At 35.7% G+C, this 17,303-nt stretch overlaps 1 long non-coding RNA gene across 2 annotated transcripts in view; it reads left to right on the top strand.

The window, feature by feature from the left end:
- LOC116461640 (uncharacterized) overlaps window positions 1-17,303 on the top strand; it is a 42,903-nt gene that overhangs the window by 886 nt on the left and 24,714 nt on the right. The window lies entirely within an intron of this gene.

Below are 17,303 nucleotides of genomic sequence, written 5' to 3' on the forward strand. Positions count from 1 at the left end.
TAAGCAAGGTCCAGTTTCTCCAAAAAGCTGGGGGCAAAGCGGGAGAGATGAGGATTTTATTGACATTGGGAGAGAAGGGGCCAAGGAGCCTTCCCAAGTGGAGACTGAAACTCAAAAAATCTCTATAAAAAGACTAGGGTGACTGGAGGCTCAGGACTGCAGGCTTAGGAGAAACTGGAGCTCCATCAACTTTTATTTCTCTCCCCCTGCCTCTCCTCCCCCCAGCTCTGAGGAAGCTAACAGGTCTTTTGTTTTGTATTGTGTAGCCTTCGAGAAATTTGCACTGAGTATGTCAACAGAAAATTACTACTGTTTACTCAAAGTTAAAGGGATTGCAGAAAGAGAAAACATAGTTTTTACTTTTCCTCTTCTTTGTACGCGTGTGTGTATTTGGCAAGAAGTGTAGTGAGGTTCATGGCATGAACTGCAAAACGTCAGGTTGTAACAATAAGGACTGTAGAGCTGCCTAGGTGTATTTTTAGAAGCCGCACTTTCTTGAATTCCTTTCACAGGAGGCTTGCTCTCTCATTAAGTCCCCATAAATAATTTTATTTAGAGAGGAGGAAACTATGGAAGCAGGAGGGAGATTGCTAAGATTTCCATTCTGCCAGCGCACAGCACTGTTTGCAGGGAAGTTCCTGGAAAGTGATTGTGGGCTGAGAATTCAGTTTTTCCTAAAAGCTCTGTTAGGTCCTGTTGTGTCAGATGGCTATGAATAAAGCACGCTGGGAAAATCCTGATATCCGTGCAGTCTTATTTTATCTTTTACACAGTAGTTGATTCGACTTTCAAGCCCTGGTGACAAACACATAAACTCTGCTGTATTTTTGTGTGATTTTTCTAAATAAAGGAGAATACAGCATGTATTCATGCTGCTGTTTTTTCCCTCATCCATGGTTATTGAATTCACTGGAATTTATTCATCTTTTTTCAGTTGATCATCATTTTATGCCGAGACCACAATTCCAAACATATAGGAATTTTTTAAAATTATGAATTAGGGTCCTTTTAGGGAACCAACCCTCCTTTTTAAAGATACAGGTGCCCACCACAACTCCTAGTTTTGTAAAGCAAAGCAAAAAGGTATAAATGATTATAATGAGCAAAACAAAGTAAAACGTTTTCCTTCTTGGATCACTTTCTGCCCCCACAGGTCCCAGGAGACATTAAGTCCTCCTGCCTTAATTTACCAAAATGCTGCATTTCCTAACCAGTAACAATATCTGTGTCTGAGAAAGACATCAGGCTTGGAATGGAAAAAAATACATTCTCAGTATTTAATTACTGCTTAACAGTAATTTTTGGTAGCAGGCAGTTGATTTTCCAATTCTGAAAGCCTGAAATGAAGCTGAACAGAAATTTGAAATTTTTAAAAAAGGTTTGTTTTTTTTCTTTCTTACACTCATATGCTCATCTGCTTCCCTAAGTTATCAGCCAAGCCCCTATAACTGAAAGTATGATATGCTCCTCTGAGTTGAACCAAGAGACCATTTTGCCCCTCATTTTTTGAATTTGCTTTTTCCTCCAAATACACATGGGCTTTGTTAGAATACAGAATTATGTAATTCTGGGTGCAGTGCATTAAATAACACAGTTTGATAAACTCTTAAGCCTTACACCTCCACATAGTAGGGGTTTATTAAATGTTAAGATGTTAATAAAAAATTGTAGTTGGCCACAAATTTCATAGCACAAGGCTAAGATCATTTTTCAGAAGAAAGGGGCATTTAATCTGGATTATTTGGTTAGCTGCTATGGTCTGAATGTTAGTGTTCCCCCAATGTTAGGGTTCATGTCTTAGAACCTAATATCAAAAGTGATAGTATTAAGAAGTAGGGGCTTTGGGAAGTGATTAAGTCATGAAGGCTCCAACCCTCATGAGTGAGAGGAGTGCCTTTATAAGACAGGCTGAATCTAGCTACCTTGCCCCTTCCACTGTGTGAGGACACAGCAACAAAAGTGCCATCTGTGAAGCAAGGAGTGAGCCTTCACCAGACACTGAATCTGCTGGTGCTGTAATGTTGGACTCCCCAGCTTCCAGAACTGTGAGCAATACATTTCTGTTGCTTATAAATTACCCAGTAAAAGATAATTTGTTATAGCACCTCGAATGAACTAACACAATAATATATTTGTGCTACTAGATTTTTTTTAACAAGTCCAAATCTAACTTAAATGGCTGAAAGACAAATCTGGAACATATCAAATGGCCAATAATAGTAGCTGGTATCAAAAGCTACACTGGTTATTTCCTTAAAAGAATAGACAATAAAATACCACCTACTAAATATTAGAAGAAAGATCAAGGGAAAGGATAAAACAGCATTGGCCTTGAAGGAACTTATTTGCTGGAAAAAAGACATCAAAATGTAAAAAGACAATGGATCAGTTAGTGGTTTGAATCAAAGAAATACTTGAGGAAAAAAAAATTATATGTACGTATTTTTCTCTTCTTTTAAGACCAGAGGAATCAGAGGTCCTAAAGCTCTAGGTTGGAAGGTATTTTTTAAGTTAATTTGTTCTGTCAAATCTTTAGAGGCCATTCCATGCAGACATTTTGGGTGTGAAGGGGAACTTACTACTTACCGCCATTAAGGCAAGGATTTTTACCTATATAGTACTTACCAGATAATAGAGTTCACTATATATTGTGAAAGTGAATGGATAATTTCAAAAGTATTTCATTTTATCTTTATATACTTTATTATGTTTTTACCTTATATATTTTTTTTACCTTATATTGCACAGAATTAGTCTTCCTGAAACTTCCAACCATTAGTCTTCATCCTGCCAGTTGCAGCCAAACAGAACAAATTTGTTTGTCAGTCAAGATAGGCAATGTTGTGCTGGAGTAAAAATTCCAATTTTTTAGTGGCCTGTAACAGCAAACATTGTTTTCTTGGTTATGGTTTGAATCCATTGCAGTTCAGCTGGTCTGTTCCATGTCTGTCACTCCAGGTCCCTGGCTAATGGAACAGTTGCCATCTCAAATGTTTCATGTTGTAATGGCAAAAATAACGATCACTCTGGAGGGTTTCATGCTGACATTTAAATGCTATGGCCCAGAAATGACATACATCATATGGCCTCACAAAGAATTAACCAGGATTAGTTGTGTGGCTCCAAAGAATCATGACAAGGAGGTCAGATAGTGCAGCCTATCTTGTACGCAACAGTACAGAGCTGTGGTACACAATTCTGTGGACTACTGCTACTGGTAGTAATCCTTGTCCATATGATAACCTGCCAGCTAAACAGTATCTTCCTGTCACTTTATGGCCCAAGTCTTACATTTTTTAGGGCAAACACTGCCAGAGTAGCCACCAGCTTAGAGTGAAACATTGTTATCAGGGGAACCCGCCCCCAATATTTCAATGTAGAGTCTATTTTCCCTAAGTGTCAGCCAGTCTGAGCAATAAAGAGAAAGAGTACAAAGAGAAGAATTTTACAGCTGGGCCGCTGGGGATGACATCACATATCAGTAGGTCCGTGATGCCCACCTGAGCTGCAAAACCTGCAAGTTTTTATTAGGGATTTCAAAAGGGGAGGGGGTGTATGAACAGGGAGTAGGTCACAAAGATCACCTGCTTCAAAGGGCAAAAGGCAGAGCAAAGATCACATGCTTCTGAGGAAACAGAACCAGAGCAAAATCAGAAACTCCTGATAAGGGTCTATGTTCAGCGGTGCACGTATTGTTTTGATAAACATCTTAACAGAAAACAGGGTTTGAGAGCAGAGAACCAGTCTGACCTCAAATTTACCAGGGCTGGGGTTTCCCAATCCTAGTAAGCCTGAGGGTACTGCCGGAGACCAGGGCGTATCTCAGTCCTTATCTCAACCGCATAGGACAGACACTCCCGGAGTGGCCATTTGTAGACCTCCCCCCAGGAATGCAATTCTTTTCCTAGGGTCTTAATATTGTATTCCTTGCTAGGAAAAGAATTTAGCAATGTCTCTCCTATTTGCACGTCTGTTTATAGGCTCTCTGCAAGAAGAAAAATATGGCTCTTTTTTCCCGACCCCACAGGCAGTCAGACCTTATGGTTGTCTTCCCTTGTTCCCTGAAAATCGCTGTTATTCTGTTCTTTTTCAAGGTGCAGTGATTTCATATTGTTCAAACACACATTTTACCATCAATTTGTACAGTTTAACACAATAGTGGTCCTGAGGTGATGTACATTCTCAGCTTACAAAGATAACAGGATTAAGAGATTAAAGACAGGCCTAAGAAATTATAAAAGTATTAATTTTGGGAACTGATAAATGTCCATGAAATCTTCACAATTTATGTTCAGAGATTGTAGTAAAGACAGGTGTAAGAAATTATAAAAGTATTAATTTTGGGAACTGATATGTGTCCATATTAAAGTGAAATCTTCACAATTTATGTTCCTCTGCTGTGGCTCCAGCTGGTCCCTCTGTTTGGGGTCCTTGACGTCCTGCAACATATTGTGTGACTTCTTTTACTCTCTACTGTCTCTTTGAATGCAACACTACAACCTCCTGTAACCTTAGAACCCCTAACAAAGTGTGGCTTCCTATCAATTTTATGTCACTCTTTTATATTTACTAATATTATATACATTCTATTTTCTCAGGACTCATTTTCCTGGCAAGGGTATAATAAACAGGCATTTTTAACAACTGTTATCTGAAAATGTCATGATCATTATCAGAATTTAAAATTTGGTCTTGAGTAGCTGCTTCCCTTGTTGTGAACGTCAAATGTGTTATATGATTTTGTAACACAAATTTTAAAAATCCTTCATTAATTCATTTATCCTACTTTTGTTCATTCAATAAATACTCATTTTATACCTAGTAGAAGGCAGGCACTCTTTTAAGGACTGGGGATATGGAGATGATTAAGAGTTCTCCTCTTCAAGAAACACATTTTCTGATTGGGCAGACAGAATTAAAAGTCATTATAATGCTAATAGAAGCACAAAGTGTTATGTGAACACTTAGAAAGAAGCAAATAGCTAGCTGGCAGGATTTAGAAAAGCTCCATAGAGGAACTGACACTTAAACTAAGTCTTGAGGATAAGTGAGACTTCTCCAGGCAGAAAGAGGAGGGAGAGAGGGGATATTTCAACCAGGGAGACCAGCATGGACAAAGACATTGAACATGACAAAGCTTATTGTTTATGGAACTGTAAGGAATTCAGTGAGGCTGGCACATAGGGTCTTTGTAAAGGCTGAAAATTCTGAATGGCCTTGCAGACATTATCTGGAGTTTGGACATCATCCCATACATCAGGAATTGCAAACTCTTATATCTACCTTGGGCCATGCATGGATGTACATGACTAAAGCAGACCAAGTTAAGACTATAAGCAGTGGTGGGGCTGTGGCAATGTGAAGAATATGTCCTCTGTCCAAATGGGATAGTAAATGCCATTGATGCCTCCATTCTCCAAAGAAAAGCAGGAAATTTAGATTTATATGAAAAATTGAATATTAAATGTTGTCAACTTATCCATATTTTGAAGTACACTGTTAGTCCTTAAGCTAATTTTGACCTACAGACAAATTTTGTATAGCTTTTGCATGTATATTTCTACTGAAGGTCAAAGTGTTTATACCTGTTGGAGAACAGTAGCCACTCTTTATCTGCAAGTAATATGTTCCAAGATCCCCAGTGGATACCTGAAACTGTGGATAGTACTGAACCATATGTATACTGTTTTGTCCTATACATACATACCTGTAATGAAGTTTAATTTATAAATTAGGCAGAGTAAGATATTACTAACAATAGCTAATAATAAAATTGAATAGTTATGATACACTGTAATAAAAGAGACTGTGATCTCTCTCTTTCAAAGTTATCTTATTACACTGTACTCACCTATTTTCAGACTGCAGTTGACCTCAGGTAACTGAAACTCCAGAAAAGAAACCTCAAATAAAGGAAGACTATTGCCTATTTTATCTCAACCTATCCCATAGCCATGTGCCTAAGGACTGTCTTGAGGATATTTAATTTTTGTTATTTTTTTAATTGAGTCCACTAATTACTTACTCTTCCTAGCTGCTCTCTTGCTTTGATGCCAGACTTGCCTGCCACTCAATAGTCAGAAATATGCAGCAACATCCCACACTTTCCTATAACCGTTATAATGTTAGAAATACTAGGTATCCTTTCATAATGCATGCTGACCGTTTTCTTGTAGATTTGGTCCCATGGGTACATCCATATTCTTAAAGTCATTCAATTCACTGGGCCATCAGGTCTTTAAGTTCTTGACAACTTGGCTCTACAGATTACAAATTTTTTTCGATCTTATTGACTAAAAGAAAGTCAATGTTCCTGAGTTGTTTTGTCTAACTTATAAACAATAAAAATCATCCATTTTATGTGTTCTGTGAGTTTTGAATATGAAGGGGCAGCATGAGCAAATTATATTTTATGTGAACTTTGGAGTAAATAAATACATCTAGGCAAAGCCACATTAGGTGTCCAACTGTCTGGATTCTAATTCTGGTTCAATTAGTTGCTACCTATGTGACCTAGAGCAAATCTCCTAATTTCTTTATGCCTCAATTTCCTCATCCATGTTACAGGGATGCTAATAGTAGATGGGGTTAGTTAGTAGATGCAGAGTGCTTCAGAATAGCAAAATGAATTTACTAGGATGTAAGTGGGATATAAGTACTTACTCCTGGATGACATGATGTTGTGCTGGGGGTACACAAGCCAAAGAAGAATTATGGCTTCTATTTCTGGAATATTTATTTTTTACTTGAGAATTTTAGAAATTATTTTCTTATGAAAACAGTCACACATATAATGGAATTAACTGTAGCATTCTGCATGAATTTTAAAGAAAAACAAGAGTCTTTAAAGATCTTTCAGCTGCTTCAGACTTTGGGGGGAAGAATGGGAACTGCATTTTCTTCCTTTTGCTGCGCTCTCTCCTTTATCAGGTTGGTGGAAATGCTTATGATTAGCAGACCATATACACTAGTTATATTAGTTACATTTACCTCAAAACTGTGAAAGTACCTCCTGTTTTTATGTGCTATGAATGCTGCCCAAGTGTAGAATCTTTGCCATTTAAATGTTCAGATTTTAAATCAGAAATGTGTTGGGGTAAAGAAGAAAATTATTAGAGCATGACCTTAGGGAAATCAAGTCACAAAAAAGAAAAGAGCTGAACTGAATTCTATTTCCCATTCTGTTACTAACGAGCTGGCTTATTAATGTCCATAAAGAGAGAGATTTTTGTCCTTTTCACTGATAATCCTCCACACCTTGAATAAATAGATAATGTTGAATGATCTTGGGAAAGACACTTTGTTAAAGTCTCAGTTTCCTCAGCCACAAAACAAAGATGTGATCTTAAACTTTATTGTGTATGGAATTAAATAGAGTGTTTGTTTAAAATGCAGGTTCTTTGAGTCCATGCCCAGAAATTCAGATTTGGTAGAACCAGATGCTATTCAGCAATCCACATGGATTTGGGGCTTGGGTTGTAAGGAGCAAAAATACAACTTAAAAAAGAAGGTTTTATTTTTTATTTTGCTTCATTTTTTTGTCCCCCCTCTCTTCCCCTCCCCGCACATAAATTGGAAAATACAATGCAAGGACTGCTTAAGGCATAATTAGATCTAGCTGTTCAAATAATGTCACCAACCATCTTTTGGTTATGCTTTCTTCTCTTTTAACTTTATTCTTAGTCTGGTTTTTCCTTTAAGGAGTTCATTTTTAAGAACTTCATTCTTAATCTGCCTTTTCTCCTAGCTTCCATTCTTCTGACATAGAAACCCCAGCACAAAGAGTATTCCTTTTTCTCAAATTTTCCAGCTAAAGAACTACGCCCAACTTGACTGTATTAGATTATGTCAGGTACCCATACCTGCACTCATCACCATGGTGAGCACCTGCGATTCACTCCTCAGCAGCCTTGAGTCAAATGCCCACCTTGGATTTGGGAGTACAGTCATTCTACTCAAACCATGTGGGCTTGGACGTGAAGGTGGGATGGTTCTCCAAGACAAATTGGAATTAATTTTTTTAGAAATAAGGAAAATGGGTGCTTTTTAGCCAAAACTATAGATCTCCTTCCACTACTGAGCATTTTTAAGACGTATTTAGAGATGAATGATCCAAAAATGTTACCAAAATATAACCAGTATTCCAAGACATTGAGGCATTCAGCCCTCAACGTGACAAAGCAGGGGCTGAGAAGTACCTAAGATGGTCACAGTCCCAGTGCCAGGTGCCTCACCTATTTACCTCAGTGTTTGGGGAAAATATTAAGGATTTTCCACATGTGTTATTGTATTAGTTCGTTTTCACACTGCTATAAAAACTACCTGAGACTGGGTAATTTATAAAGAACAGAGGTTTAACTTACTCACAGTTCCACATGGCTGGAGAGGCCTCAGGAAACTTAACAATCATGGCAGAAGGCGAAGGGAAAGCAAGACATGTCTTACATGGCAGCACGAGAGATAGAGAGAGAGCAAGCAAGGAACCGCCACACACTTTTAAACCATCAGATATCATCAGATCTTGAGACAACACTAGGAGGATGGTGCTAAACCATTAAAACCACCCCCATGATCCAGTCACCTCCCACCAGGTCCCACCTTCAACTTGTGGGGATTACAATTTGTCATGAGATGTGGGTGGGGACACAGAGCAAAACCATATCAGCTATGAAGGTGATTCATGTGCAGGTGATCTGTGACTTGTGCTATGGAAATCAGTGGATTTTGAGAATCGGTCAAAATCATTATTGTATGTTTGATGTGACACTTTGAAGTCATCCCAGACATATAATAATAGTACTACTCTGGATCTTCATGAGATAACCTGGAAGTTGGTTGATGCAATTGAAAAGACAAAGCTGTAGTACAAAAAAAATGGGACAAAGAAACAAGCAGGACCAGCAATTGAATCTTGCTTTGATTTGGTTATCAGTTTGTGTTTATTTAATAATCTTGGACAGATGTATTCATCTAATGAATACAGCCCCAGCCTGGATCCCAGCATGCCTGGTTCCCATTAATGTTTGAAACATAATGGATACACGCTATACAGATAATGAAAAGGGGTAAGCAGGCAACAGTGTGGAAGACAAAACTGAGTTGACTTAGTTATCAGATAGGTCTTAGGTGTATTACATGTGAGTTCACGGAAGTAAATTCTGATGAATGAATTATTAACCCCTATTTTTGTTAAGTGAAGAAGCGGCTATCATTTCCTTAAGCTTGTTAATACAATTAATAAAAATAAAATGTCTACCTCTTCATTTTAGTATTGTCATTAGTTTAGTTTCAGATGGCTTTTCCATACCCTCCCCCCACTGTTACCTTCACCAAAGTAATCCAATGTGCAGAGAAAAGTGTTTTCAACAAATAATGCTGGAATAAATAGATATCCATGTGGGAAAACAAAACAACATTTATCCATATCATACCATACACAAAATTCATTTGCAATGGATTATAGATCCAAATGTAGAAGCTACAAGTATAAAGCTTGTATAGGGAAACATAATGTAAGTTGTAGATATACAAAGATTTCTTAGATGAGCCACAGAAAACAATAACCATAAAATAAAAAATAGGTAAATTACATGTTAAAATGTAAAACTTAGCATAATGGCATGTGCCTGTAGTCCCAGCTACCCAGGAGGATCCCTTTAGCTCAGGAGTTCAAGTCAAGCCAGGGCATCATAGCAAGACTGCATTTCTACAATTAATTAATTAAAAAGTTATGTCTAAAGAAAAGCAGAGTGAGGAGTGATATCTGGAAATTCCTTATTAAACAAACATTACTACTAGAAGGATTTCTTCTCTTGTGCATTTAGTTCAAGTTTTTTGTTTGTTTTGCTTTGTTGTTTTTGAGACAGGGGCTCCACTCTATCGCCCAGGCTGCAGTGCAGTGATAGAAGCTGACTCTGTGAGCTTAAGCAAAGCACATGGGGGATTTTCATGCAATCCAAAATCAGGGATGCAATGGAGCCTTAAGAATAGAAGAACTGGGTTGGTTCCAAATCTTTGCTATTGTGAATAGTGCCGCAATAAACATACGTGTGCATGTGTCTTTATAGCAGCATGATTTATAGTCCTTTGGGTATATACCCAGTAATGGGATGGCTGGGTCAAATGGTATTTCTAGTTCTAGATCCCTGAGGAATCACCACACTGACTTCCGCAATGGTTGAACTAGTTTACAGTCCCACCAACAATGTAAAAGTGTTCCTATTTCTCCACATCCTCTCCAGCACCTGTTTCCTGACTTTTTAATGATGGCCATTCTAACTGGTGTGAGATGGTATCTCATTGTGGTTTTGATTTGCATTTCTCTGATGGCCAGTGATGATGAGCATTTTTTCATGTGTTTTTTGGCTGCATAAATGTCTTATTTTGAGAAGTGTCTGTTGATGTCCTTTGCCCACTTTTTGATGGGGTTGTTTTTTTTCTTGTAAATTTGTTTGAGTTCATTGTAGATTCTGGATATTAGCCCTTTGTCAGATGAGTAGGTTGCGAAAATTTTCTCCCATTTTGTAGGTTGCCTGTTCACTCTGATGGTAGTTTCTTTTGTTGTGCAGAAGCTCTTTAGTTTAATGAGATCCCATTTGTCAATTTTGGCTTTTGTTGCCATTGCTTTTAGTGTTTTAGACATGAAGTCCTTGCCCATGCCTATGTCCTGAATGGCAGTGCCTAGGTTTTCTTCTAGAGTTTTTATGGTTTTAGGTCTAATAAAAAATGATGAGTTCATGTCCTTTGTAGGGACATGGATGAAATTGGAAATCATCATTCTCAGTAAACTATTGCAAGGACAAAAAACCAAACACCGCATGTTCTCACTCATAGGTGGGAATTGAACAATGAGAACACATGGACACAGGAAGGGGAACATCACACTCTGGGGACTGTTGTGTGGTGGGGGAAGCGGGGAGGGATAGCATTAGGAGATATACCTAATGCTAAATGACGAGTTAATGGGTGCAGCACACCAACATGGCACATGTATACATATGTAACAAACCTGCACATTGTGCACATGTACCCTAAAACTTTAAGTATAATAATAATAAAATAAAAAAAGAAAAAAAAAGAATAGAAGAACTGGCTGGGCACAGTGGCTCATGCCTGTAATCCCAGCACTTTGGGAGGCCGAGGTGGGCAGATCATGAGGCCAGGAGATCAAGACTATCCTGGCCAGCAGAAACCCTGTCTCTACTAAAAATACAAAAATCAGCTGGGCATGGTGGCACACACCTGTAGTCCCAGCTACTTGGGAGGCTGGGGCAGGAGAATCACTTGAACCTGGGAGGCAGAGGTTGCAGTGAGCCAAGATTGTGCCACTGCACTCCAGCCTGGGTGAGAGAGAGAGACTCCGTCTCAAAAAAAAAAAAAAAAAAAAAAAGAATAGAAGAACTATTGAAGTGCTATAGGGAACCAAGTCAATTCTTTCTCTCCATATCTCATCTTTGTCTTTCTTCCTCAGAGTAGTCCAGCTCCCTGCCTCCTCAGTTCACACAGCAAATCATGGTTTCCAATTGTTCTTGAGCCATTTTCAGTCAGTCCACCCTGAGAAAGGACCATCTTCCTGTCTTTCACAATTCTCAGGAAAGAGTCTGATTGGCCTGCTTGGGTCCAGTGACCACCCTTATTCCAATAAGCTGTGACCAGCGGCAGGATGATGTTTAAAGAAACATAGCATTTTCTTTTATCTCTTGTAATGTGGAGTGAAAAGAAATTGCATCGCAGTTGAGATCCACTGTGCATTTACTCTTCATTAGACACGAGACAGAGTTCACAAAAATTTTGCATTTGGTCACAGTTTTTAATGGCAACAATTATTGTTGTGTTGGTTTTTTACTTCTTTGATTATCTAATATCGGCATCTCTTCTCTGCTTATCTACATACTGACTAATACATATTAAGGGCCAAAACAAAGATGGTTCATTTTAGAAATGGGCACATTTATTTATAAATTATTAGCCAAGATCTATTCAAATCCAGACATGATTTGTTCTAGTCTGGATATACAATAAAATTAATTTAAATAATTTTAATCAACTTCAAAAACAGCAAATTCCAAGACAATTAGGATAACTTTAAGAACTCATATTTATTGAGTTAACAGATGGTAAATTAAAAAACAATGAAGCTAATTTTTAAAATCATTCATTGAATTAAAAAATAGACTTATTCAACAAAACTGTTTTTAAGCTGCTTTTTTATCCTAATATGCATATTTTAAGATTCCAATTTGGGGGACTCTAGAAAGATGCAAAGTGAGTTTCAGTATATGAACACTCTTCTACTGAATTACTTTTTAAAAGCTTCAGAATCATCTGGAAAAAAAAACTATCAACAATAAAAATATAACAAATAAGAATATGTCAGTTATTGGAAGGGATGGAGGGTTTGCTTCTTTAATTCCAGTTTGCTTGCTAACATGGTCCTATGGTGTATTAGTTTGTTTTCACACTGCTGATAAAGACATACCTGAGACTGGGCAATTTACAAAAGAAAGAGGTTTAATTGAACTTACAGTTCCACGTGGCTAGAGAAGCCTCACAATTATGGTAGAAGGCAAGGAGGAGCAAGTCATGTCTTGCATGGATGGCAGCAGGCAAAGAGAGAGAACTTGTGCAGGGGAACTCCTCTTTTTCGTGAGGCTTATTCACTATCACGAGAACAGCATGGGAAAGACTTGCCCCAGTGATTCAATTCCCTCCTACCAAGTTCCTCCCACAACATGTGAAAATTCAAGATGAGATTTGGGTGGAGACACAGCCAAACCCTATCATATGGTCTTCTGTATTGCTGACCTTGAAATATCTTGAGAGTTTCCTCTGCTAACAGAGTGAAAGTTGCTCCTGGCCAGAACTTTATTTCTGCATTTTAATGGACAAACATAAAAAACTTCCCATCTGATGGCTTCTTGAGCCTAGTGCATGGGTGACTTGAAATATGCTAGCACCACACAGATATTTTTTCTTTAATCTTTTCTGTTTTCTCCTTTGTTTTCTAGTTGTAAGTGCCAGAAGCTGACTCTGTGAGCTTACAGGAAAAGGGAATTTCATGGAAGCACACTGAAAGCATGGGTTCTTTTCCTTTTGGGTTCCCACTTGCTGGGGTCTCCTTGCAGCTTTTGGAGGTAGGGCAATTAATATCCCCGAGTACATGAAGTGTACCAGAAACTGTGGTTGTTTTCAAATGAGAGTCCAATCACTTCTACGTCCTGAGGATTTTATAAATGAAATTGGAGATAACACCATTGATACATTAGGATACATCATTTGCATTTTACCAGCTATTATCAGTTTTAACATGATGGCATATTTAGAACTAGAGCTATCCATGTAGAAATGAGGTTGTTCCATAAAAAAAAATGGGAATACATTTGTTCGAATGGCTAGTTGCTCAATTACTGTTATAGTCTTTACCATGGGCAGTCACAAACTGATGTAATTTATTTTATGGTCCTGGAAACTTCTTGTCTAAGATCTGATCTTATTTTACATTGTAGGTGTTCCATTACTTGATCAATAATGTTTAGAATTGTATATATTTGTTTTTGTAGACCAACTCATTAGTTGTAATTTGAGTTAAAAAAACATTTAGAGATATAGAAACACATTTATTGTTGAGATTGTAGTAAAAATTATTTTATTGTTATGCATTTGAAACTCTTTGGCCCCTAGCCCCCTTTCCTCTGGAAATAATTGTTTTTATAATACCAATTTGATAATATGAATGTTCTTAGGAATGTAATTATAACAATATAGTAGGAGAGACTATATTGTTTTTAATTAAACAAGAACAGGTGAAAATAAAAATAGATCATGACCAAATGAAAAAAATGTACTAGACGTAACTTCCGTTTTGCAGAAATAGAAATCAAAGATATAGAGGAAAAACTTCATAACTTCATAAACATCCAAGGAAATGAATAGAGTTAAATGGATAAGAGGTAATTAGATGACAAATTATGGAGCTCTAATTTAGAATATAAGCTACTTGATGGCAATAAACATCTTGTTGTTACCCAACCCCAAAGACATAGCTTAACGTATAGTATATACTATTATTGTTAAATAAACATTCTTTTCTTGAATTTATAAATAAAATAATGAGTGTTTTAAAAATAGAGCAGATGGATCAGAAGGAAAAACTTGTTATAATAAAATAAAACTTTCCATATGTAACAACTACACTGACATTGTAGGATTTCTTTTGAGCAAAATTAAGGAATGCAAGGCATAAGTAAATAAATTTTTAAATTTCTCAGAGAAAGAAAATTTCTTAAAGTACATGTGAAGGAAAAACATACACGCTTTTGTAGATTGCCTTCATCTTTCTTATATAGAACAAGAACTTTTTAAAGAACGCAGGTAAATGTCCACATAATTTTAAGAGAAACAAGTTTGAAGTATACTAGAAACTCTGGTTGTTTCCGTATGAGAGTTCAATCACTTCTACTTCCCGATATTTTACAAATGGAATTGGAGATAACCACAATGATGCACTAAGCTACATCATTTGCATTATACCAGCTAGTATTAGTTTTAACACGATGGTATATTTGGAACTACAGCTATTTATGTAGAAATGGTGTTGTTCTATAAAACATTTTATGCCTACTCAATTATCAACTTATGCATAAAAGCAACAGAATAACAAAATCTTCCAGGTATCAGAGAATTTAACAACCGAATGTCTTTTCCTTAAAAATTGCAGAGAAATATTGTCCAGATCACTGAGAGATGAGATAGTATAAAAACTCAGGAATAAGAAATTCCAATGAAAAAGATTAATACTAAGCATTGAAGGCAAAGACAAAATAAGTGAAATATAGTGAAATCAAAGTGAATTGGGAATTGATGCTGATAGCTAGATATTTTTTACTAAGGGAGCAATGTTTTCAATAAAATAATCCTGGAAGGTTTTACATTTAGATGCATAAGTTTACATTTAGATGCAAAAGTTTATATTACATATAGAAATAAAGCATCTATACCTAGTGATCACAATATGGAAAGAGGACAGGAAGGAAATAAAAGCATTATAAGAAGCAGCATTGTTGCTTTATTTTCAAGTCATTAAATAAGAATGCATATAAAAGTGTAGTTGTAGACAATTTAATGTCGGCACTAGTAGAATTGAAAAGCAGGGTATCTATTTTCTAAATAATTATCAAAGATAAAAAAGCAAACATAGTCCATTCAAAAGACAAAATGGAAAGACAACAAGGAACTATTGAAGAGAAGAAAGTTTAAGCCCAATCAAGCTTAAAAAATATGACAAGTATAAATGGCTTAAATTTTCCTATTCAAATGGAAAGATCCTTAGATTAAATTAAAATGAAAGTCAATGATTTGGTGGTGCTTAAAAAAGTCATACTTAAAGAAAAAGGACACAGAATTATTTTTTAATGGCAAAGTTTTTTCCAGCCTAACAAGTTCACGTCCAACTAAAAAATACAATATGGATATCAAACAGGGCAGAATTTTTGGCAAAAAAACTCCAAAACAGTAAACATGACAAAAGGGACTATTTTATACTTGTTAATAATGTCGTTCTACTGAAGGAATAATAATACTGAAAGATTATGCATTAAGTAACTACAAATAAAAAATAATTTATACATTCTGTGTTAAAAATACAGCATTACCACAGCAAAATAATATATATACAAGCAGTACAAAAGTTTACAAATTTAGGAGCTATACAAGTGAAATACTTTGTATCAGTAGGTTAAATAAGAAATAAATTATTAATTTAATAGGTTTTTTGAAAGCAGAAGAGAAAATTTACTATCTGTTCCTGATAAAATGGTGAAAATAGAAAAAACAAAATATTTTTCAAAATAATAAATATTGTATCCTAATTATTAATATCAAAATTAATTCAGAATACTAAAAATGTACATATTTAAAACAGGATGGGATGGAAGTTGCTATAATGGTTTTGCCGTAGTAATATCATTTAATAGTATTTTTAAAAGTCTGATCAATGTAATAAAACATACCAAGGAAAGAAAAGCTATATAGAATGAAGAAAGAGATACAACATTATGTATTGAAAAAATATTTTTATAGTTTAAAAACCCAAAGTAGTCAATGAAAACATAAATAAACTTAATAATTAGTAAAATATTAAAACATATAAACATTAACATAAATCAGCAGTATAAATGTAAGCAATCATTAACTCAAACATAAACTTTTAAAAGAGAGAGCTATAAAAAACAAATTCACAAACTGGTTTCAAGTGTGAAGGATAACATTTTTATATTGTTAATTATTTCCCAAGTTTAATGGAAATATAATAACAATCTCCCTTTCATTTTTTACTTTTTGAGGTAGTGGTGAGAGGAATTTGATTTTATTATAAATCTAGAAGAAAAAGTAGTCAAGAATAGCAAAGTTCAATTCTTAGAAAGAAGAAGAATGAGTGACTAGTCTCATCAAGTATTAAAATATATAATAAAGTTATAATAATTAAAACCATACTGGCACCAAAATAAATATATTAATGAGGCCAAACATGTGGGCAAATAAATTATATATAAAAATGAAATATTTGATAATGGCTGGACCACAAATTAAAGGAGAGGGAAAATGTTTTGCAATATATGGACTAACAGTTTGGAAAAAAAAATCAGCTTTTACACTCATTATATACATAAAATACATTACGCAAACTCAAACCTTAGGAAGTCTAATGAGACTTTATTTTATAGGCTTAAAACATTGTAACAAAATTGCAAAGTGAACAGTAAAATAGATTTGATTATATTAAACACTTGATTATGTTAAAACAACAATGTAACAAGCAAAGGGTGGCCTAGGTGCAATTGCAATTATTTGAACATAATAACAAAGAGTTGATATGATTATTTCACAAGAGCTCATACAAACTCATACTTAATATATGAGATAAGAATGAAATCACATTTCATAAAATATGAAATATAACACATTTGCAAGCACATAAAAATCCAGCCTTAATAATAATCAAATGAATATACACTGAAACAAAAAAAATGAGTTATGTTTAGGTTTAATCAACTATTTAAAATTGATGTCAAGGACTTACACTTTCAGCTGTTACATTTAGATCAGCTCATCCTATAAGGACAAGTAGAACAAATAGAAAAGTTGAATAAAATCTACCAACGTTTGTTTAAAAGCACTGGAGAGCTCCACAGTGGAGAGGGCTTGAGAGCAGAGAATTTAAGAGAGATCCTAACTGCCTGTCAGAAACTAAAGTAAAACATCACTTAAAGAAGAGATGATCCGGCCGGGCGCGGTGGCTCACGCTT

This window comes from Hylobates moloch, unplaced genomic scaffold (genome assembly GCF_009828535.3).
Source record: "Hylobates moloch isolate HMO894 unplaced genomic scaffold, HMol_V3 SCAFFOLD_22, whole genome shotgun sequence".
Classification (NCBI taxonomy): Eukaryota; Metazoa; Chordata; class Mammalia; order Primates; family Hylobatidae; genus Hylobates; species Hylobates moloch.